This window comes from Ambystoma mexicanum (genome assembly GCF_040938575.1).
Source record: "Ambystoma mexicanum isolate Mex_15411 chromosome 12 unlocalized genomic scaffold, UKY_AmexF1_1 Mex_chr12_unloc.1, whole genome shotgun sequence".
In the NCBI taxonomy this organism is placed as follows: domain Eukaryota; kingdom Metazoa; phylum Chordata; class Amphibia; order Caudata; family Ambystomatidae; genus Ambystoma; species Ambystoma mexicanum.
In genome coordinates, this window is record NW_027182322.1 from 14,368,302 (window position 1) to 14,391,432 (window position 23,131).

Sequence of the window (23,131 nt, forward strand, 5' to 3'; positions counted from 1 at the left end):
TAACCGGGACAAAATCACACTGATGTTTATGCAAATGGAGATGCCGGGGATTGAACCCGGGACCTCATACATGCGAAGCATGCGCTCTACCACTGAGCTACATCCCCTCGGTGTGCGGTGGGCCTGTCCTGCAGACATCTTTTCCTGGGAGAATTCTTCCGGTCAAAATATGCTGCCAACTGAAGCACTAGCAAAAGACCAGGGAAAACGGGAGCAAGACTGGAAAAGCACATGGTCAGCTGAAGCAGTGTGCATTATGCTTCTCCATAAGAGATGACTTCCAGGGGAAGTATTCCACCAGAGGATTACCATGCTCAAAGAGCCATCTAGTGGACAGAGACCATATGACAGTCAAAAAAAGGGAAACAATTGGAGATGCCAGGGATTGGACCCAGGGCCTCATCCATGCAAAGCAAGTGCTCTACCACTGAGCTACATCCCCTCGGTATGCAGTGTGTCTGTCCCGCAGACATAATTTTCAGGGAGAACTCTTCTGGTCAAAACATTCTGCCGAGTGAAGCACTAGCAAAAGAGCAGGGAAAACTGGAGCAAGAATGGAAAACCTCATGGTCACACTGAAGCAGTGTGCATTTTGCTTCTCCATAAGAGATGACTTCCAGGGGAAGATTTCCACCAGAGGATTACTGTGCTCAAAGGGCCATCTAGTGGATAGAGATCATATGACAGTCAAAAAGAGAAACAAGTGGAAATGCCCCAGGTCCTCATACGTGCAAAGCATGCGCTCTACCACTGAGCTACATCCCCGCTGAGAGGACACTTCCTCATCACACCTAAAAGCTTCAGGAGGGAGTGGGCTAAGTAAGGAAAGGGGTTTGCAGTAGTGCATATGAAAAAACATGACAACTGCCAAATTACATCTTACTACTTACAATGACAAAGTTAAAGCGCCAGGTCGATCTCATCACGTTGGTGCCTGAGACATCACATAATGTGACACAGCCATCTCGTATAGATGCCCCAGATTTGAGAAGTGTAGTTATGGAGAAAAAATAAATATATATATATATATATATATATATGTATGTCTTCAAACACCAAAATTGAGATAGCACCATTTCGCGCAGGAATTCCTCCAGCCGAAAGCCCACAAATGTTGCTGGATAGACTGACACCTCTTTGGATGTCCTTCTGTATTTGCTGGCTAGTGTAAAGCAACGTGGACCCACCACTCTATAGCTCTGCCGTCAAGAGTGTCCATAGCACACTGGGCAGATGTCGCTTCTCTAGGCAGACAAGCAGTGGAATTCTGCGGAAGGTCAATGGTGCTTCCATTGGTTTTGCCACTAGGCGATCCATTGCAGCCCTAGAATGAAGCATAGCCCGCTGAATACATTCAGGGTGTTCTGCGGTGGGAAAGGTCAGAGGGGGTGATAGTTGGTGAGCGTGCACAGCACCTCAGAATGACACCACTGCCTAGCAGGGGGACCGGTGGAGGCACTATTCTCAGCCAATGCCTCTCTGAACGAGTCTGCCTTGTTTCATCCCGGTAAGAGATCAGGCTAACGGGCTTCCAATGAAAAAAGCAGACATCAGACTGAAGCATGGTGCACCGTGCATGTCCACAATCATCGGCTCCAAAGAGAAGACGTTCAGGAACAGGATTTAGTATGGCAAAAGAACACATCATCCTAATTCCTATGTACAGTATAAAAAGCCCACAATTGAGGAAAAATATCACATGGAAATGCCTGGGATCGAACCTGTGGCCTCATACTTCCCAAGTATGTGCTCTACCACTGAATTACATCCCCACTGCCAGCAAGGAACTGTGAAATCTACCAGATGCTGGCTGGCTGCTTGGGACTAACAGCTCCCAGAACTGACGGTAACTGTCGAATTGGAGTTTCCAAATGGCAGACTTCATTTTAGAGCCACCTGTGTCTGGTTGTCCATAGAAACATGCAGAAAGGCTGCCCCCCCCATGCAATTCCCCTGACCAACTAATGAAAAATATCAATATGTTCAAGACTTTTGCTTTTAGAAGCCAGAGATAGGCCCCAGCAGCAGAGCTGGTAGGATATTCCAGCTCAAAACTAACAAGTTACAGAACCTGATCGACTTAGGTTGACAACAGAGGCACATCTGTGGCCACATCCAGTGAAAACAAATTATTTTTAAAGCTAGGCATCATATGCTACAAAGGTACAATGGTGGAGCTATACATTCGGAACCAAAACAATCGACTGAAAAGAAACGCAAGGCAATGCCAATCCTTTCACGATTCTGCACCGTTAAAACTGTGGTGTGATGTTTCTCTCTGTGCATTTCTATTTGTAGTGATTGTGAAGGCATACAGGATGTTGACACTGGCAGGGACGCAAACCTCAGTGATATATTATAGGCAGGTTTGCCATACGGGCACCAGCGTTTTCTCAGACAAATAGATATGAATGTCGATGATCCTATAATCATGGCCCGAGTTGCAGTGTGAAATACAAAATAACCGGGACAAAATCACACTGATGTTTATGCAAATGGAGATGCCGGGGATTGAACCCGGGACCTCATACATGCGAAGCATGCGCTCTACCACTGAGCTACATCCCCTCGGTGTGCGGTGGGCCTGTCCTGCAGACATCTTTTCCTGGGAGAATTCTTCCGGTCAAAATATGCTGCCAACTGAAGCACTAGCAAAAGACCAGGGAAAACGGGAGCAAGACTGGAAAAGCACATGGTCAGCTGAAGCAGTGTGCATTATGCTTCTCCATAAGAGATGACTTCCAGGGGAAGTATTCCACCAGAGGATTACCATGCTCAAAGAGCCATCTAGTGGACAGAGACCATATGACAGTCAAAAAAAGGGAAACAATTGGAGATGCCAGGGATTGGACCCAGGGCCTCATCCATGCAAAGCAAGTGCTCTACCACTGAGCTACATCCCCTCGGTATGCAGTGTGTCTGTCCCGCAGACATAATTTTCAGGGAGAACTCTTCTGGTCAAAACATTCTGCCGAGTGAAGCACTAGCAAAAGAGCAGGGAAAACTGGAGCAAGAATGGAAAACCTCATGGTCACACTGAAGCAGTGTGCATTTTGCTTCTCCATAAGAGATGACTTCCAGGGGAAGATTTCCACCAGAGGATTACTGTGCTCAAAGGGCCATCTAGTGGATAGAGATCATATGACAGTCAAAAAGAGAAACAAGTGGAAATGCCCCAGGTCCTCATACGTGCAAAGCATGCGCTCTACCACTGAGCTACATCCCCGCTGAGAGGACACTTCCTCATCACACCTAAAAGCTTCAGGAGGGAGTGGGCTAAGTAAGGAAAGGGGTTTGCAGTAGTGCATATGAAAAAACATGACAACTGCCAAATTACATCTTACTACTTACAATGACAAAGTTAAAGCGCCAGGTCGATCTCATCACGTTGGTGCCTGAGACATCACATAATGTGACACAGCCATCTCGTATAGATGCCCCAGATTTGAGAAGTGTAGTTATGGAGAAAAAATAAATATATATATATATATATATATATATATATATATATATATATATATGTATGTCTTCAAACACCAAAATTGAGATAGCACCATTTCGCGCAGGAATTCCTCCAGCCGAAAGCCCACAAATGTTGCTGGATAGACTGACACCTCTTTGGATGTCCTTCTGTATTTGCTGGCTAGTGTAAAGCAACGTGGACCCACCACTCTATAGCTCTGCCGTCAAGAGTGTCCATAGCACACTGGGCAGATGTCGCTTCTCTAGGCAGACAAGCAGTGGAATTCTGCGGAAGGTCAATGGTGCTTCCATTGGTTTTGCCACTAGGCGATCCATTGCAGCCCTAGAATGAAGCATAGCCCGCTGAATACATTCAGGGTGTTCTGCGGTGGGAAAGGTCAGAGGGGGTGATAGTTGGTGAGCGTGCACAGCACCTCAGAATGACACCACTGCCTAGCAGGGGGACCGGTGGAGACACTATTCTCAGCCAATGCCTCTCTGAACGAGTCTGCCTTGTTTCATCCCGGTAAGAGATCAGGCTAACGGGCTTCCAATGAAAAAAGCAGACATCAGACTGAAGCATGGTGCACCGTGCATGTCCACAATCATCGGCTCCAAAGAGAAGACGTTCAGGAACAGGATTTAGTATGGCAAAAGAACACATCATCCTAATTCCTATGTACAGTATAAAAAGCCCACAATTGAGGAAAAATATCACATGGAAATGCCTGGGATCGAACCTGTGGCCTCATACTTCCCAAGTATGTGCTCTACCACTGAATTACATCCCCACTGCCAGCAAGGAACTGTGAAATCTACCAGATGCTGGCTGGCTGCTTGGGACTAACAGCTCCCAGAACTGACGGTAACTGTCGAATTGGAGTTTCCAAATGGCAGACTTCATTTTAGAGCCACCTGTGTCTGGTTGTCCATAGAAACATGCAGAAAGGCTGCCCCCCCCCCATGCAATTCCCCTGACCAACTAATGAAAAATATCAATATGTTCAAGACTTTTGCTTTTAGAAGCCAGAGATAGGCCCCAGCAGCAGAGCTGGTAGGATATTCCAGCTCAAAACTAACAAGTTACAGAACCTGATCGACTTAGGTTGACAACAGAGGCACATCTGTGGCCACATCCAGTGAAAACAAATTATTTTTAAAGCTAGGCATCATATGCTACAAAGGTACAATGGTGGAGCTATACATTCGGAACCAAAACAATCGACTGAAAAGAAACGCAAGGCAATGCCAATCCTTTCACGATTCTGCACCGTTAAAACTGTGGTGTGATGTTTCTCTCTGTGCATTTCTATTTGTAGTGATTGTGAAGGCATACAGGATGTTGACACTGGCAGGGACGCAAACCTCAGTGATATATTATAGGCAGGTTTGCCATACGGGCACCAGCGTTTTCTCAGACAAATAGATATGAATGTCGATGATCCTATAATCATGGCCCGAGTTGCAGTGTGAAATACAAAATAACCGGGACAAAATCACACTGATGTTTATGCAAATGGAGATGCCGGGGATTGAACCCGGGACCTCATACATGCGAAGCATGCGCTCTACCACTGAGCTACATCCCCTCGGTGTGCGGTGGGCCTGTCCTGCAGACATCTTTTCCTGGGAGAATTCTTCCGGTCAAAATATGCTGCCAACTGAAGCACTAGCAAAAGACCAGGGAAAACGGGAGCAAGACTGGAAAAGCACATGGTCAGCTGAAGCAGTGTGCATTATGCTTCTCCATAAGAGATGACTTCCAGGGGAAGTATTCCACCAGAGGATTACCATGCTCAAAGAGCCATCTAGTGGACAGAGACCATATGACAGTCAAAAAAAGGGAAACAATTGGAGATGCCAGGGATTGGACCCAGGGCCTCATCCATGCAAAGCAAGTGCTCTACCACTGAGCTACATCCCCTCGGTATGCAGTGTGTCTGTCCCGCAGACATAATTTTCAGGGAGAACTCTTCTGGTCAAAACATTCTGCCGAGTGAAGCACTAGCAAAAGAGCAGGGAAAACTGGAGCAAGAATGGAAAACCTCATGGTCACACTGAAGCAGTGTGCATTTTGCTTCTCCATAAGAGATGACTTCCAGGGGAAGATTTCCACCAGAGGATTACTGTGCTCAAAGGGCCATCTAGTGGATAGAGATCATATGACAGTCAAAAAGAGAAACAAGTGGAAATGCCCCAGGTCCTCATACGTGCAAAGCATGCGCTCTACCACTGAGCTACATCCCCGCTGAGAGGACACTTCCTCATCACACCTAAAAGCTTCAGGAGGGAGTGGGCTAAGTAAGGAAAGGGGTTTGCAGTAGTGCATATGAAAAAACATGACAACTGCCAAATTACATCTTACTACTTACAATGACAAAGTTAAAGCGCCAGGTCGATCTCATCACGTTGGTGCCTGAGACATCACATAATGTGACACAGCCATCTCGTATAGATGCCCCAGATTTGAGAAGTGTAGTTATGGAGAAAAAATAAATATATATATATATATATATATATATATATATATATATATATGTATGTCTTCAAACACCAAAATTGAGATAGCACCATTTCGCGCAGGAATTCCTCCAGCCGAAAGCCCACAAATGTTGCTGGATAGACTGACACCTCTTTGGATGTCCTTCTGTATTTGCTGGCTAGTGTAAAGCAACGTGGACCCACCACTCTATAGCTCTGCCGTCAAGAGTGTCCATAGCACACTGGGCAGATGTCGCTTCTCTAGGCAGACAAGCAGTGGAATTCTGCGGAAGGTCAATGGTGCTTCCATTGGTTTTGCCACTAGGCGATCCATTGCAGCCCTAGAATGAAGCATAGCCCGCTGAATACATTCAGGGTGTTCTGCGGTGGGAAAGGTCAGAGGGGGTGATAGTTGGTGAGCGTGCACAGCACCTCAGAATGACACCACTGCCTAGCAGGGGGACCGGTGGAGGCACTATTCTCAGCCAATGCCTCTCTGAACGAGTCTGCCTTGTTTCATCCCGGTAAGAGATCAGGCTAACGGGCTTCCAATGAAAAAAGCAGACATCAGACTGAAGCATGGTGCACCGTGCATGTCCACAATCATCGGCTCCAAAGAGAAGACGTTCAGGAACAGGATTTAGTATGGCAAAAGAACACATCATCCTAATTCCTATGTACAGTATAAAAAGCCCACAATTGAGGAAAAATATCACATGGAAATGCCTGGGATCGAACCTGTGGCCTCATACTTCCCAAGTATGTGCTCTACCACTGAATTACATCCCCACTGCCAGCAAGGAACTGTGAAATCTACCAGATGCTGGCTGGCTGCTTGGGACTAACAGCTCCCAGAACTGACGGTAACTGTCGAATTGGAGTTTCCAAATGGCAGACTTCATTTTAGAGCCACCTGTGTCTGGTTGTCCATAGAAACATGCAGAAAGGCTGCCCCCCCCCCATGCAATTCCCCTGACCAACTAATGAAAAATATCAATATGTTCAAGACTTTTGCTTTTAGAAGCCAGAGATAGGCCCCAGCAGCAGAGCTGGTAGGATATTCCAGCTCAAAACTAACAAGTTACAGAACCTGATCGACTTAGGTTGACAACAGAGGCACATCTGTGGCCACATCCAGTGAAAACAAATTATTTTTAAAGCTAGGCATCATATGCTACAAAGGTACAATGGTGGAGCTATACATTCGGAACCAAAACAATCGACTGAAAAGAAACGCAAGGCAATGCCAATCCTTTCACGATTCTGCACCGTTAAAACTGTGGTGTGATGTTTCTCTCTGTGCATTTCTATTTGTAGTGATTGTGAAGGCATACAGGATGTTGACACTGGCAGGGACGCAAACCTCAGTGATATATTATAGGCAGGTTTGCCATACGGGCACCAGCGTTTTCTCAGACAAATAGATATGAATGTCGATGATCCTATAATCATGGCCCGAGTTGCAGTGTGAAATACAAAATAACCGGGACAAAATCACACTGATGTTTATGCAAATGGAGACGCCGGGGATTGAACCCGGGACCTCATACATGCGAAGCATGCGCTCTACCACTGAGCTACATCCCCTCGGTGTGCGGTGGGCCTGTCCTGCAGACATCTTTTCCTGGGAGAATTCTTCCGGTCAAAATATGCTGCCAACTGAAGCACTAGCAAAAGACCAGGGAAAACGGGAGCAAGACTGGAAAAGCACATGGTCAGCTGAAGCAGTGTGCATTATGCTTCTCCATAAGAGATGACTTCCAGGGGAAGTATTCCACCAGAGGATTACCATGCTCAAAGAGCCATCTAGTGGACAGAGACCATATGACAGTCAAAAAAAGGGAAACAATTGGAGATGCCAGGGATTGGACCCAGGGCCTCATCCATGCAAAGCAAGTGCTCTACCACTGAGCTACATCCCCTCGGTATGCAGTGTGTCTGTCCCGCAGACATAATTTTCAGGGAGAACTCTTCTGGTCAAAACATTCTGCCGAGTGAAGCACTAGCAAAAGAGCAGGGAAAACTGGAGCAAGAATGGAAAACCTCATGGTCACACTGAAGCAGTGTGCATTTTGCTTCTCCATAAGAGATGACTTCCAGGGGAAGATTTCCACCAGAGGATTACTGTGCTCAAAGGGCCATCTAGTGGATAGAGATCATATGACAGTCAAAAAGAGAAACAAGTGGAAATGCCCCAGGTCCTCATACGTGCAAAGCATGCGCTCTACCACTGAGCTACATCCCCGCTGAGAGGACACTTCCTCATCACACCTAAAAGCTTCAGGAGGGAGTGGGCTAAGTAAGGAAAGGGGTTTGCAGTAGTGCATATGAAAAAACATGACAACTGCCAAATTACATCTTACTACTTACAATGACAAAGTTAAAGCGCCAGGTCGATCTCATCACGTTGGTGCCTGAGACATCACATAATGTGACACAGCCATCTCGTATAGATGCCCCAGATTTGAGAAGTGTAGTTATGGAGAAAAAATAAATATATATATATATATATATATATATATATATATATATATATATATGTATGTCTTCAAACACCAAAATTGAGATAGCACCATTTCGCGCAGGAATTCCTCCAGCCGAAAGCCCACAAATGTTGCTGGATAGACTGACACCTCTTTGGATGTCCTTCTGTATTTGCTGGCTAGTGTAAAGCAACGTGGACCCACCACTCTATAGCTCTGCCGTCAAGAGTGTCCATAGCACACTGGGCAGATGTCGCTTCTCTAGGCAGACAAGCAGTGGAATTCTGCGGAAGGTCAATGGTGCTTCCATTGGTTTTGCCACTAGGCGATCCATTGCAGCCCTAGAATGAAGCATAGCCCGCTGAATACATTCAGGGTGTTCTGCGGTGGGAAAGGTCAGAGGGGGTGATAGTTGGTGAGCGTGCACAGCACCTCAGAATGACACCACTGCCTAGCAGGGGGACCGGTGGAGACACTATTCTCAGCCAATGCCTCTCTGAACGAGTCTGCCTTGTTTCATCCCGGTAAGAGATCAGGCTAACGGGCTTCCAATGAAAAAAGCAGACATCAGACTGAAGCATGGTGCACCGTGCATGTCCACAATCATCGGCTCCAAAGAGAAGACGTTCAGGAACAGGATTTAGTATGGCAAAAGAACACATCATCCTAATTCCTATGTACAGTATAAAAAGCCCACAATTGAGGAAAAATATCACATGGAAATGCCTGGGATCGAACCTGTGGCCTCATACTTCCCAAGTATGTGCTCTACCACTGAATTACATCCCCACTGCCAGCAAGGAACTGTGAAATCTACCAGATGCTGGCTGGCTGCTTGGGACTAACAGCTCCCAGAACTGACGGTAACTGTCGAATTGGAGTTTCCAAATGGCAGACTTCATTTTAGAGCCACCTGTGTCTGGTTGTCCATAGAAACATGCAGAAAGGCTGCCCCCCCCCCCATGCAATTCCCCTGACCAACTAATGAAAAATATCAATATGTTCAAGACTTTTGCTTTTAGAAGCCAGAGATAGGCCCCAGCAGCAGAGCTGGTAGGATATTCCAGCTCAAAACTAACAAGTTACAGAACCTGATCGACTTAGGTTGACAACAGAGGCACATCTGTGGCCACATCCAGTGAAAACAAATTATTTTTAAAGCTAGGCATCATATGCTACAAAGGTACAATGGTGGAGCTATACATTCGGAACCAAAACAATCGACTGAAAAGAAACGCAAGGCAATGCCAATCCTTTCACGATTCTGCACCGTTAAAACTGTGGTGTGATGTTTCTCTCTGTGCATTTCTATTTGTAGTGATTGTGAAGGCATACAGGATGTTGACACTGGCAGGGACGCAAACCTCAGTGATATATTATAGGCAGGTTTGCCATACGGGCACCAGCGTTTTCTCAGACAAATAGATATGAATGTCGATGATCCTATAATCATGGCCCGAGTTGCAGTGTGAAATACAAAATAACCGGGACAAAATCACACTGATGTTTATGCAAATGGAGATGCCGGGGATTGAACCCGGGACCTCATACATGCGAAGCATGCGCTCTACCACTGAGCTACATCCCCTCGGTGTGCGGTGGGCCTGTCCTGCAGACATCTTTTCCTGGGAGAATTCTTCCGGTCAAAATATGCTGCCAACTGAAGCACTAGCAAAAGACCAGGGAAAACGGGAGCAAGACTGGAAAAGCACATGGTCAGCTGAAGCAGTGTGCATTATGCTTCTCCATAAGAGATGACTTCCAGGGGAAGTATTCCACCAGAGGATTACCATGCTCAAAGAGCCATCTAGTGGACAGAGACCATATGACAGTCAAAAAAAGGGAAACAATTGGAGATGCCAGGGATTGGACCCAGGGCCTCATCCATGCAAAGCAAGTGCTCTACCACTGAGCTACATCCCCTCGGTATGCAGTGTGTCTGTCCCGCAGACATAATTTTCAGGGAGAACTCTTCTGGTCAAAACATTCTGCCGAGTGAAGCACTAGCAAAAGAGCAGGGAAAACTGGAGCAAGAATGGAAAACCTCATGGTCACACTGAAGCAGTGTGCATTTTGCTTCTCCATAAGAGATGACTTCCAGGGGAAGATTTCCACCAGAGGATTACTGTGCTCAAAGGGCCATCTAGTGGATAGAGATCATATGACAGTCAAAAAGAGAAACAAGTGGAAATGCCCCAGGTCCTCATACGTGCAAAGCATGCGCTCTACCACTGAGCTACATCCCCGCTGAGAGGACACTTCCTCATCACACCTAAAAGCTTCAGGAGGGAGTGGGCTAAGTAAGGAAAGGGGTTTGCAGTAGTGCATATGAAAAAACATGACAACTGCCAAATTACATCTTACTACTTACAATGACAAAGTTAAAGCGCCAGGTCGATCTCATCACGTTGGTGCCTGAGACATCACATAATGTGACACAGCCATCTCGTATAGATGCCCCAGATTTGAGAAGTGTAGTTATGGAGAAAAAATAAATATATATATATATATATATATATATATATATATATATATATATATGTATGTCTTCAAACACCAAAATTGAGATAGCACCATTTCGCGCAGGAATTCCTCCAGCCGAAAGCCCACAAATGTTGCTGGATAGACTGACACCTCTTTGGATGTCCTTCTGTATTTGCTGGCTAGTGTAAAGCAACGTGGACCCACCACTCTATAGCTCTGCCGTCAAGAGTGTCCATAGCACACTGGGCAGATGTCGCTTCTCTAGGCAGACAAGCAGTGGAATTCTGCGGAAGGTCAATGGTGCTTCCATTGGTTTTGCCACTAGGCGATCCATTGCAGCCCTAGAATGAAGCATAGCCCGCTGAATACATTCAGGGTGTTCTGCGGTGGGAAAGGTCAGAGGGGGTGATAGTTGGTGAGCGTGCACAGCACCTCAGAATGACACCACTGCCTAGCAGGGGGACCGGTGGAGGCACTATTCTCAGCCAATGCCTCTCTGAACGAGTCTGCCTTGTTTCATCCCGGTAAGAGATCAGGCTAACGGGCTTCCAATGAAAAAAGCAGACATCAGACTGAAGCATGGTGCACCGTGCATGTCCACAATCATCGGCTCCAAAGAGAAGACGTTCAGGAACAGGATTTAGTATGGCAAAAGAACACATCATCCTAATTCCTATGTACAGTATAAAAAGCCCACAATTGAGGAAAAATATCACATGGAAATGCCTGGGATCGAACCTGTGGCCTCATACTTCCCAAGTATGTGCTCTACCACTGAATTACATCCCCACTGCCAGCAAGGAACTGTGAAATCTACCAGATGCTGGCTGGCTGCTTGGGACTAACAGCTCCCAGAACTGACGGTAACTGTCGAATTGGAGTTTCCAAATGGCAGACTTCATTTTAGAGCCACCTGTGTCTGGTTGTCCATAGAAACATGCAGAAAGGCTGCCCCCCCCCCATGCAATTCCCCTGACCAACTAATGAAAAATATCAATATGTTCAAGACTTTTGCTTTTAGAAGCCAGAGATAGGCCCCAGCAGCAGAGCTGGTAGGATATTCCAGCTCAAAACTAACAAGTTACAGAACCTGATCGACTTAGGTTGACAACAGAGGCACATCTGTGGCCACATCCAGTGAAAACAAATTATTTTTAAAGCTAGGCATCATATGCTACAAAGGTACAATGGTGGAGCTATACATTCGGAACCAAAACAATCGACTGAAAAGAAACGCAAGGCAATGCCAATCCTTTCACGATTCTGCACCGTTAAAACTGTGGTGTGATGTTTCTCTCTGTGCGTTTCTATTTGTAGTGATTGTGAAGGCATACAGGATGTTGACACTGGCAGGGACGCAAACCTCAGTGATATATTATAGGCAGGTTTGCCATACGGGCACCAGCGTTTTCTCAGACAAATAGATATGAATGTCGATGATCCTATAATCATGGCCCGAGTTGCAGTGTGAAATACAAAATAACCGGGACAAAATCACACTGATGTTTATGCAAATGGAGACGCCGGGGATTGAACCCGGGACCTCATACATGCGAAGCATGCGCTCTACCACTGAGCTACATCCCCTCGGTGTGCGGTGGGCCTGTCCTGCAGACATCTTTTCCTGGGAGAATTCTTCCGGTCAAAATATGCTGCCAACTGAAGCACTAGCAAAAGACCAGGGAAAACGGGAGCAAGACTGGAAAAGCACATGGTCAGCTGAAGCAGTGTGCATTATGCTTCTCCATAAGAGATGACTTCCAGGGGAAGTATTCCACCAGAGGATTACCATGCTCAAAGAGCCATCTAGTGGACAGAGACCATATGACAGTCAAAAAAAGGGAAACAATTGGAGATGCCAGGGATTGGACCCAGGGCCTCATCCATGCAAAGCAAGTGCTCTACCACTGAGCTACATCCCCTCGGTATGCAGTGTGTCTGTCCCGCAGACATAATTTTCAGGGAGAACTCTTCTGGTCAAAACATTCTGCCGAGTGAAGCACTAGCAAAAGAGCAGGGAAAACTGGAGCAAGAATGGAAAACCTCATGGTCACACTGAAGCAGTGTGCATTTTGCTTCTCCATAAGAGATGACTTCCAGGGGAAGATTTCCACCAGAGGATTACTGTGCTCAAAGGGCCATCTAGTGGATAGAGATCATATGACAGTCAAAAAGAGAAACAAGTGGAAATGCCCCAGGTCCTCATACGTGCAAAGCATGCGCTCTACCACTGAGCTACATCCCCGCTGAGAGGACACTTCCTCATCACACCTAAAAGCTTCAGGAGGGAGTGGGCTAAGTAAGGAAAGGGGTTTGCAGTAGTGCATATGAAAAAACATGACAACTGCCAAATTACATCTTACTACTTACAATGACAAAGTTAAAGCGCCAGGTCGATCTCATCACGTTGGTGCCTGAGACATCACATAATGTGACACAGCCATCTCGTATAGATGCCCCAGATTTGAGAAGTGTAGTTATGGAGAAAAAATAAATATATATATATATATATATATATATATATATATATATGTATGTCTTCAAACACCAAAATTGAGATAGCACCATTTCGCGCAGGAATTCCTCCAGCCGAAAGCCCACAAATGTTGCTGGATAGACTGACACCTCTTTGGATGTCCTTCTGTATTTGCTGGCTAGTGTAAAGCAACGTGGACCCACCACTCTATAGCTCTGCCGTCAAGAGTGTCCATAGCACACTGGGCAGATGTCGCTTCTCTAGGCAGACAAGCAGTGGAATTCTGCGGAAGGTCAATGGTGCTTCCATTGGTTTTGCCACTAGGCGATCCATTGCAGCCCTAGAATGAAGCATAGCCCGCTGAATACATTCAGGGTGTTCTGCGGTGGGAAAGGTCAGAGGGGGTGATAGTTGGTGAGCGTGCACAGCACCTCAGAATGACACCACTGCCTAGCAGGGGGACCGGTGGAGGCACTATTCTCAGCCAATGCCTCTCTGAACGAGTCTGCCTTGTTTCATCCCGGTAAGAGATCAGGCTAACGGGCTTCCAATGAAAAAAGCAGACATCAGACTGAAGCATGGTGCACCGTGCATGTCCACAATCATCGGCTCCAAAGAGAAGACGTTCAGGAACAGGATTTAGTATGGCAAAAGAACACATCATCCTAATTCCTATGTACAGTATAAAAAGCCCACAATTGAGGAAAAATATCACATGGAAATGCCTGGGATCGAACCTGTGGCCTCATACTTCCCAAGTATGTGCTCTACCACTGAATTACATCCCCACTGCCAGCAAGGAACTGTGAAATCTACCAGATGCTGGCTGGCTGCTTGGGACTAACAGCTCCCAGAACTGACGGTAACTGTCGAATTGGAGTTTCCAAATGGCAGACTTCATTTTAGAGCCACCTGTGTCTGGTTGTCCATAGAAACATGCAGAAAGGCTGCCCCCCCCCCCATGCAATTCCCCTGACCAACTAATGAAAAATATCAATATGTTCAAGACTTTTGCTTTTAGAAGCCAGAGATAGGCCCCAGCAGCATAGCTGGTAGGATATTCCAGCTCAAAACTAACAAGTTACAGAACCTGATCGACTTAGGTTGACAACAGAGGCACATCTGTGGCCACATCCAGTGAAAACAAATTATTTTTAAAGCTAGGCATCATATGCTACAAAGGTACAATGGTGGAGCTATACATTCGGAACCAAAACAATCGACTGAAAAGAAACGCAAGGCAATGCCAATCCTTTCACGATTCTGCACCGTTAAAACTGTGGTGTGATGTTTCTCTCTGTGCATTTCTATTTGTAGTGATTGTGAAGGCATACAGGATGTTGACACTGGCAGGGACGCAAACCTCAGTGATATATTATAGGCAGGTTTGCCATACGGGCACCAGCGTTTTCTCAGACAAATAGATATGAATGTCGATGATCCTATAATCATGGCCCGAGTTGCAGTGTGAAATACAAAATAACCGGTACAAAATCACACTGATGTTTATGCAAATGGGGATGCCGGGGATTGAACCCGGGACCTCATACATGCGAAGCATGCGCTCTACCACTGAGCTACATCCCCTCGGTGTGCGGTGGGCCTGTCCTGCAGACATCTTTTCCTGGGAGAATTCTTCCGGTCAAAATATGCTGCCAACTGAAGCACTAGCAAAAGACCAGGGAAAACGGGAGCAAGACTGGAAAAGCACATGGTCAGCTGAAGCAGTGTGCATTATGCTTCTCCATAAGAGATGACTTCCAGGGGAAGTATTCCACCAGAGGATTACCATGCTCAAAGAGCCATCTAGTGGACAGAGACCATATGACAGTCAAAAAAAGGGAAACAATTGGAGATGCCAGGGATTGGACCCAGGGCCTCATCCATGCAAAGCAAGTGCTCTACCACTGAGCTACATCCCCTCGGTATGCAGTGTGTCTGTCCCGCAGACATAATTTTCAGGGAGAACTCTTCTGGTCAAAACATTCTGCCGAGTGAAGCACTAGCAAAAGAGCAGGGAAAACTGGAGCAAGAATGGAAAACCTCATGGTCACACTGAAGCAGTGTGCATTTTGCTTCTCCATAAGAGATGACTTCCAGGGGAAGATTTCCACCAGAGGATTACTGTGCTCAAAGGGCCATCTAGTGGATAGAGATCATATGACAGTCAAAAAGAGAAACAAGTGGAAATGCCCCAGGTCCTCATACGTGCAAAGCATGCGCTCTACCACTGAGCTACATCCCCGCTGAGAGGACACTTCCTCATCACACCTAAAAGCTTCAGGAGGGAGTGGGCTAAGTAAGGAAAGGGGTTTGCAGTAGTGCATATGAAAAAACATGACAACTGCCAAATTACATCTTACTACTTACAATGACAAAGTTAAAGCGCCAGGTCGATCTCATCACGTTGGTGCCTGAGACATCACATAATGTGACACAGCCATCTCGTATAGATGCCCCAGATTTGAGAAGTGTAGTTATGGAGAAAAAATAAATATATATATATATATATATATATATATATATATATGTATGTCTTCAAACACCAAAATTGAGATAGCACCATTTCGCGCAGGAATTCCTCCAGCCGAAAGCCCACAAATGTTGCTGGATAGACTGACACCTCTTTGGATGTCCTTCTGTATTTGCTGGCTAGTGTAAAGCAACGTGGACCCACCACTCTATAGCTCTGCCGTCAAGAGTGTCCATAGCACACTGGGCAGATGTCGCTTCTCTAGGCAGACAAGCAGTGGAATTCTGCGGAAGGTCAATGGTGCTTCCATTGGTTTTGCCACTAGGCGATCCATTGCAGCCCTAGAATGAAGCATAGCCCGCTGAATACATTCAGGGTGTTCTGCGGTGGGAAAGGTCAGAGGGGGTGATAGTTGGTGAGCGTGCACAGCACCTCAGAATGACACCACTGCCTAGCAGGGGGACCGGTGGAGACACTATTCTCAGCCAATGCCTCTCTGAACGAGTCTGCCTTGTTTCATCCCGGTAAGAGATCAGGCTAACGGGCTTCCAATGAAAAAAGCAGACATCAGACTGAAGCATGGTGCACCGTGCATGTCCACAATCATCGGCTCCAAAGAGAAGACGTTCAGGAACAGGATTTAGTATGGCAAAAGAACACATCATCCTAATTCCTATGTACAGTATAAAAAGCCCACAATTGAGGAAAAATATCACATGGAAATGCCTGGGATCGAACTTGTGGCCTCATACTTCCCAAGTATGTGCTCTACCACTGAATTACATCCCCACTGCCAGCAAGGAACTGTGAAATCTACCAGATGCTGGCTGGCTGCTTGGGACTAACAGCTCCCAGAACTGACGGTAACTGTCGAATTGGAGTTTCCAAATGGCAGACTTCATTTTAGAGCCACCTGTGTCTGGTTGTCCATAGAAACATGCAGAAAGGCTGCCCCCCCCCATGCAATTCCCCTGACCAACTAATGAAAAATATCAATATGTTCAAGACTTTTGCTTTTAGAAGCCAGAGATAGGCCCCAGCAGCAGAGCTGGTAGGATATTCCAGCTCAAAACTAACAAGTTACAGAACCTGATCGACTTAGGTTGACAACAGAGGCACATCTGTGGCCACATCCAGTGAAAACAAATTATTTTTAAAGCTAGGCATCATATGCTACAAAGGTACAATGGTGGAGCTATACATTCGGAACCAAAACAATCGACTGAAAAGAAACGCAAGGCAATGCCAATCCTTTCACGATTCTGCACCGTTAAAACTGTGGTGTGATGTTTCTCTCTGTGCATTTCTATTTGTAGTGATTGTGAAGGCATACAGGATGTTGACACTGGCAGGGACGCAAACCTCAGTGATATATTATAGGCAGGTTTGCCATACGGGCACCAGCGTTTTCTCAGACAAATAGATATGAATGTCGATGATCCTATAATCATGGCCCGAGTTGCAGTGTGAAATACAAAATAACCGGGACAAAATCACACTGATGTTTATGCAAATGGAGATGCCGGGGATTGAACCCGGGACCTCATACATGCGAAGCATGCGCTCTACCACTGAGCTACATCCCCTCGGTGTGCGGTGGGCCTGTCCTGCAGACATCTTTTCCTGGGAGAATTCTTCCGGTCAAAATATGCTGCCAACTGAAGCACTAGCAAAAGACCAGGGAAAACGGGAGCAAGACTGGAAAAGCACATGGTCAGCTGAAGCAGTGTGCATTATGCTTCTCCATAAGAGATGACTTCCAGGGGAAGTATTCCACCAGAGGATTACCATGCTCAAAGAGCCATCTAGTGGACAGAGACCATATGACAGTCAAAAAAAGGGAAACAATTGGAGATGCCAGGGATTGGACCCAGGGCCTCATCCATGCAAAGCAAGTGCTCTACCACTGAGCTACATCCCCTCGGTATGCAGTGTGTCTGTCCCGCAGACATAATTTTCAGGGAGAACTCTTCTGGTCAAAACATTCTGCCGAGTGAAGCACTAGCAAAAGAGCAGGGAAAACTGGAGCAAGAATGGAAAACCTCATGGTCACACTGAAGCAGTGTGCATTTTGCTTCTCCATAAGAGATGACTTCCAGGGGAAGATTTCCACCAGAGGATTACTGTGCTCAAAGGGCCATCTAGTGGATAGAGATCATATGACAGTCAAAAAGAGAAACAAGTGGAAATGCCCCAGGTCCTCATACGTGCAAAGCATGCGCTCTACCACTGAGCTACATCCCCGCTGAGAGGACACTTCCTCATCACACCTAAAAGCTTCAGGAGGGAGTGGGCTAAGTAAGGAAAGGGGTTTGCAGTAGTGCATATGAAAAAACATGACAACTGCCAAATTACATCTTACTACTTACAATGACAAAGTTAAAGCGCCAGGTCGATCTCATCACGTTGGTGCCTGAGACATCACATAATGTGACACAGCCATCTCGTATAGATGCCCCAGATTTGAGAAGTGTAGTTATGGAGAAAAAATAATATATATATATATATATATATATATATATATATATATATGTATGTCTTCAAACACCAAAATTGAGATAGCACCATTTCGCGCAGGAATTCCTCCAGCCGAAAGCCCACAAATGTTGCTGGATAGACTGACACCTCTTTGGATGTCCTTCTGTATTTGCTGGCTAGTGTAAAGCAACGTGGACCCACCACTCTATAGCTCTGCCGTCAAGAGTGTCCATAGCACACTGGGCAGATGTCGCTTCTCTAGGCAGACAAGCAGTGGAATTCTGCGGAAGGTCAATGGTGCTTCCATTGGTTTTGCCACTAGGCGATCCATTGCAGCCCTAGAATGAAGCATAGCCCGCTGAATACATTCAGGGTGTTCTGCGGTGGGAAAGGTCAGAGGGGGTGATAGTTGGTGAGCGTGCACAGCACCTCAGAATGACACCACTGCCTAGCAGGGGGACCGGTGGAGGCACTATTCTCAGCCAATGCCTCTCTGAACGAGTCTGCCTTGTTTCATCCCGGTAAGAGATCAGGCTAACGGGCTTCCAATGAAAAAAGCAGACATCAGACTGAAGCATGGTGCACCGTGCATGTCCACAATCATCGGCTCCAAAGAGAAGACGTTCAGGAACAGGATTTAGTATGGCAAAAGAACACATCATCCTAATTCCTATGTACAGTATAAAAAGCCCACAATTGAGGAAAAATATCACATGGAAATGCCTGGGATCGAACCTGTGGCCTCATACTTCCCAAGTATGTGCTCTACCACTGAATTACATCCCCACTGCCAGCAAGGAACTGTGAAATCTACCAGATGCTGGCTGGCTGCTTGGGACTAACAGCTCCCAGAACTGACGGTAACTGTCGAATTGGAGTTTCCAAATGGCAGACTTCATTTTAGAGCCACCTGTGTCTGGTTGTCCATAGAAACATGCAGAAAGGCTGCCCCCCCCATGCAATTCCCCTGACCAACTAATGAAAAATATCAATATGTTCAAGACTTTTGCTTTTAGAAGCCAGAGATAGGCCCCAGCAGCAGAGCTGGTAGGATATTCCAGCTCAAAACTAACAAGTTACAGAACCTGATCGACTTAGGTTGACAACAGAGGCACATCTGTGGCCACATCCAGTGAAAACAAATTATTTTTAAAGCTAGGCATCATATGCTACAAAGGTACAATGGTGGAGCTATACATTCGGAACCAAAACAATCGACTGAAAAGAAACGCAAGGCAATGCCAATCCTTTCACGATTCTGCACCGTTAAAACTGTGGTGTGATGTTTCTCTCTGTGCATTTCTATTTGTAGTGATTGTGAAGGCATACAGGATGTTGACACTGGCAGGGACGCAAACCTCAGTGATATATTATAGGCAGGTTTGCCATACGGGCACCAGCGTTTTCTCAGACAAATAGATATGAATGTCGATGATCCTATAATCATGGCCCGAGTTGCAGTGTGAAATACAAAATAACCGGGACAAAATCACACTGATGTTTATGCAAATGGAGATGCCGGGGATTGAACCCGGGACCTCATACATGCGAAGCATGCGCTCTACCACTGAGCTACATCCCCTCGGTGTGCGGTGGGCCTGTCCTGCAGACATCTTTTCCTGGGAGAATTCTTCCGGTCAAAATATGCTGCCAACTGAAGCACTAGCAAAAGACCAGGGAAAACGGGAGCAAGACTGGAAAAGCACATGGTCAGCTGAAGCAGTGTGCATTATGCTTCTCCATAAGAGATGACTTCCAGGGGAAGTATTCCACCAGAGGATTACCATGCTCAAAGAGCCATCTAGTGGACAGAGACCATATGACAGTCAAAAAAAGGGAAACAATTGGAGATGCCAGGGATTGGACCCAGGGCCTCATCCATGCAAAGCAAGTGCTCTACCACTGAGCTACATCCCCTCGGTATGCAGTGTGTCTGTCCCGCAGACATAATTTTCAGGGAGAACTCTTCTGGTCAAAACATTCTGCCGAGTGAAGCACTAGCAAAAGAGCAGGGAAAACTGGAGCAAGAATGGAAAACCTCATGGTCACACTGAAGCAGTGTGCATTTTGCTTCTCCATAAGAGATGACTTCCAGGGGAAGATTTCCACCAGAGGATTACTGTGCTCAAAGGGCCATCTAGTGGATAGAGATCATATGACAGTCAAAAAGAGAAACAAGTGGAAATGCCCCAGGTCCTCATACGTGCAAAGCATGCGCTCTACCACTGAGCTACATCCCCGCTGAGAGGACACTTCCTCATCACACCTAAAAGCTTCAGGAGGGAGTGGGCTAAGTAAGGAAAGGGGTTTGCAGTAGTGCATATGAAAAAACATGACAACTGCCAAATTACATCTTACTACTTACAATGACAAAGTTAAAGCGCCAGGTCGATCTCATCACGTTGGTGCCTGAGACATCACATAATGTGACACAGCCATCTCGTATAGATGCCCCAGATTTGAGAAGTGTAGTTATGGAGAAAAAATAAATATATATATATATATATATATATATGTATGTCTTCAAACACCAAAATTGAGATAGCACCATTTCGCGCAGGAATTCCTCCAGCCGAAAGCCCACAAATGTTGCTGGATAGACTGACACCTCTTTGGATGTCCTTCTGTATTTGCTGGCTAGTGTAAAGCAACGTGGACCCACCACTCTATAGCTCTGCCGTCAAGAGTGTCCATAGCACACTGGGCAGATGTCGCTTCTCTAGGCAGACAAGCAGTGGAATTCTGCGGAAGGTCAATGGTGCTTCCATTGGTTTTGCCACTAGGCGATCCATTGCAGCCCTAGAATGAAGCATAGCCCGCTGAATACATTCAGGGTGTTCTGCGGTGGGAAAGGTCAGAGGGGGTGATAGTTGGTGAGCGTGCACAGCACCTCAGAATGACACCACTGCCTAGCAGGGGGACCGGTGGAGGCACTATTCTCAGCCAATGCCTCTCTGAACGAGTCTGCCTTGTTTCATCCCGGTAAGAGATCAGGCTAACGGGCTTCCAATGAAAAAAGCAGACATCAGACTGAAGCATGGTGCACCGTGCATGTCCACAATCATCGGCTCCAAAGAGAAGACGTTCAGGAACAGGATTTAGTATGGCAAAAGAACACATCATCCTAATTCCTATGTACAGTATAAAAAGCCCACAATTGAGGAAAAATATCACATGGAAATGCCTGGGATCGAACCTGTGGCCTCATACTTCCCAAGTATGTGCTCTACCACTGAATTACATCCCCACTGCCAGCAAGGAACTGTGAAATCTACCAGATGCTGGCTGGCTGCTTGGGACTAACAGCTCCCAGAACTGACGGTAACTGTCGAATTGGAGTTTCCAAATGGCAGACTTCATTTTAGAGCCACCTGTGTCTGGTTGTCCATAGAAACATGCAGAAAGGCTGCCCCCCCCCCATGCAATTCCCCTGACCAACTAATGAAAAATATCAATATGTTCAAGACTTTTGCTTTTAGAAGCCAGAGATAGGCCCCAGCAGCATAGCTGGTAGGATATTCCAGCTCAAAACTAACAAGTTACAGAACCTGATCGACTTAGGTTGACAACAGAGGCACATCTGTGGCCACATCCAGTGAAAACAAATTATTTTTAAAGCTAGGCATCATATGCTACAAAGGTACAATGGTGGAGCTATACATTCGGAACCAAAACAATCGACTGAAAAGAAACGCAAGGCAATGCCAATCCTTTCACGATTCTGCACCGTTAAAACTGTGGTGTGATGTTTCTCTCTGTGCATTTCTATTTGTAGTGATTGTGAAGGCATACAGGATGTTGACACTGGCAGGGACGCAAACCTCAGTGATATATTATAGGCAGGTTTGCCATACGGGCACCAGCGTTTTCTCAGACAAATAGATATGAATGTCGATGATCCTATAATCATGGCCCGAGTTGCAGTGTGAAATACAAAATAACCGGGACAAAATCACACTGATGTTTATGCAAATGGAGATGCCGGGGATTGAACCCGGGACCTCATACATGCGAAGCATGCGCTCTACCACTGAGCTACATCCCCTCGGTGTGCGGTGGGCCTGTCCTGCAGACATCTTTTCCTGGGAGAATTCTTCCGGTCAAAATATGCTGCCAACTGAAGCACTAGCAAAAGACCAGGGAAAACGGGAGCAAGACTGGAAAAGCACATGGTCAGCTGAAGCAGTGTGCATTATGCTTCTCCATAAGAGATGACTTCCAGGGGAAGTATTCCACCAGAGGATTACCATGCTCAAAGAGCCATCTAGTGGACAGAGACCATATGACAGTCAAAAAAAGGGAAACAATTGGAGATGCCAGGGATTGGACCCAGGGCCTCATCCATGCAAAGCAAGTGCTCTACCACTGAGCTACATCCCCTCGGTATGCAGTGTGTCTGTCCCGCAGACATAATTTTCAGGGAGAACTCTTCTGGTCAAAACATTCTGCCGAGTGAAGCACTAGCAAAAGAGCAGGGAAAACTGGAGCAAGAATGGAAAACCTCATGGTCACACTGAAGCAGTGTGCATTTTGCTTCTCCATAAGAGATGACTTCCAGGGGAAGATTTCCACCAGAGGATTACTGTGCTCAAAGGGCCATCTAGTGGATAGAGATCATATGACAGTCAAAAAGAGAAACAAGTGGAAATGCCCCAGGTCCTCATACGTGCAAAGCATGCGCTCTACCACTGAGCTACATCCCCGCTGAGAGGACACTTCCTCATCACACCTAAAAGCTTCAGGAGGGAGTGGGCTAAGTAAGGAAAGGGGTTTGCAGTAGTGCATATGAAAAAA

The 23,131-nt window shown here is 46.2% G+C and overlaps 10 non-coding genes across 10 annotated transcripts; all 10 read right to left on the bottom strand.

Moving 5' to 3' along the window:
- Positions 1-35: 35 nt before the first annotated feature.
- On the bottom strand, positions 36-107 carry TRNAA-CGC (transfer RNA alanine (anticodon CGC)). Its single transcript has one exon. It is a non-coding gene; the product is annotated as a tRNA-Ala (tRNA).
- A 2,389-nt stretch (positions 108-2,496) lies between these two features.
- Positions 2,497-2,568, bottom strand: TRNAA-CGC (transfer RNA alanine (anticodon CGC)). Its single transcript has one exon. It is a non-coding gene; the product is annotated as a tRNA-Ala (tRNA).
- Positions 2,569-4,979: 2,411 nt separating this feature from the next.
- On the bottom strand, positions 4,980-5,051 carry TRNAA-CGC (transfer RNA alanine (anticodon CGC)). Its single transcript has one exon. It is a non-coding gene; the product is annotated as a tRNA-Ala (tRNA).
- A 2,407-nt stretch (positions 5,052-7,458) lies between these two features.
- On the bottom strand, positions 7,459-7,530 carry TRNAA-CGC (transfer RNA alanine (anticodon CGC)). The gene has a single exon. It is a non-coding gene; the product is annotated as a tRNA-Ala (tRNA).
- Positions 7,531-9,942: 2,412 nt separating this feature from the next.
- TRNAA-CGC (transfer RNA alanine (anticodon CGC)) lies at positions 9,943-10,014 on the bottom strand. The gene has a single exon. It is a non-coding gene; the product is annotated as a tRNA-Ala (tRNA).
- Positions 10,015-12,425: 2,411 nt separating this feature from the next.
- Positions 12,426-12,497, bottom strand: TRNAA-CGC (transfer RNA alanine (anticodon CGC)). Its single transcript has one exon. It is a non-coding gene; the product is annotated as a tRNA-Ala (tRNA).
- A 2,404-nt stretch (positions 12,498-14,901) lies between these two features.
- TRNAA-CGC (transfer RNA alanine (anticodon CGC)) lies at positions 14,902-14,973 on the bottom strand. The gene has a single exon. It is a non-coding gene; the product is annotated as a tRNA-Ala (tRNA).
- A 2,400-nt stretch (positions 14,974-17,373) lies between these two features.
- TRNAA-CGC (transfer RNA alanine (anticodon CGC)) lies at positions 17,374-17,445 on the bottom strand. The gene has a single exon. It is a non-coding gene; the product is annotated as a tRNA-Ala (tRNA).
- A 2,402-nt stretch (positions 17,446-19,847) lies between these two features.
- On the bottom strand, positions 19,848-19,919 carry TRNAA-CGC (transfer RNA alanine (anticodon CGC)). The gene has a single exon. It is a non-coding gene; the product is annotated as a tRNA-Ala (tRNA).
- Positions 19,920-22,310: 2,391 nt separating this feature from the next.
- Positions 22,311-22,382, bottom strand: TRNAA-CGC (transfer RNA alanine (anticodon CGC)). Its single transcript has one exon. It is a non-coding gene; the product is annotated as a tRNA-Ala (tRNA).
- Between the last annotated feature and the right edge of the window lie 749 nt (positions 22,383-23,131).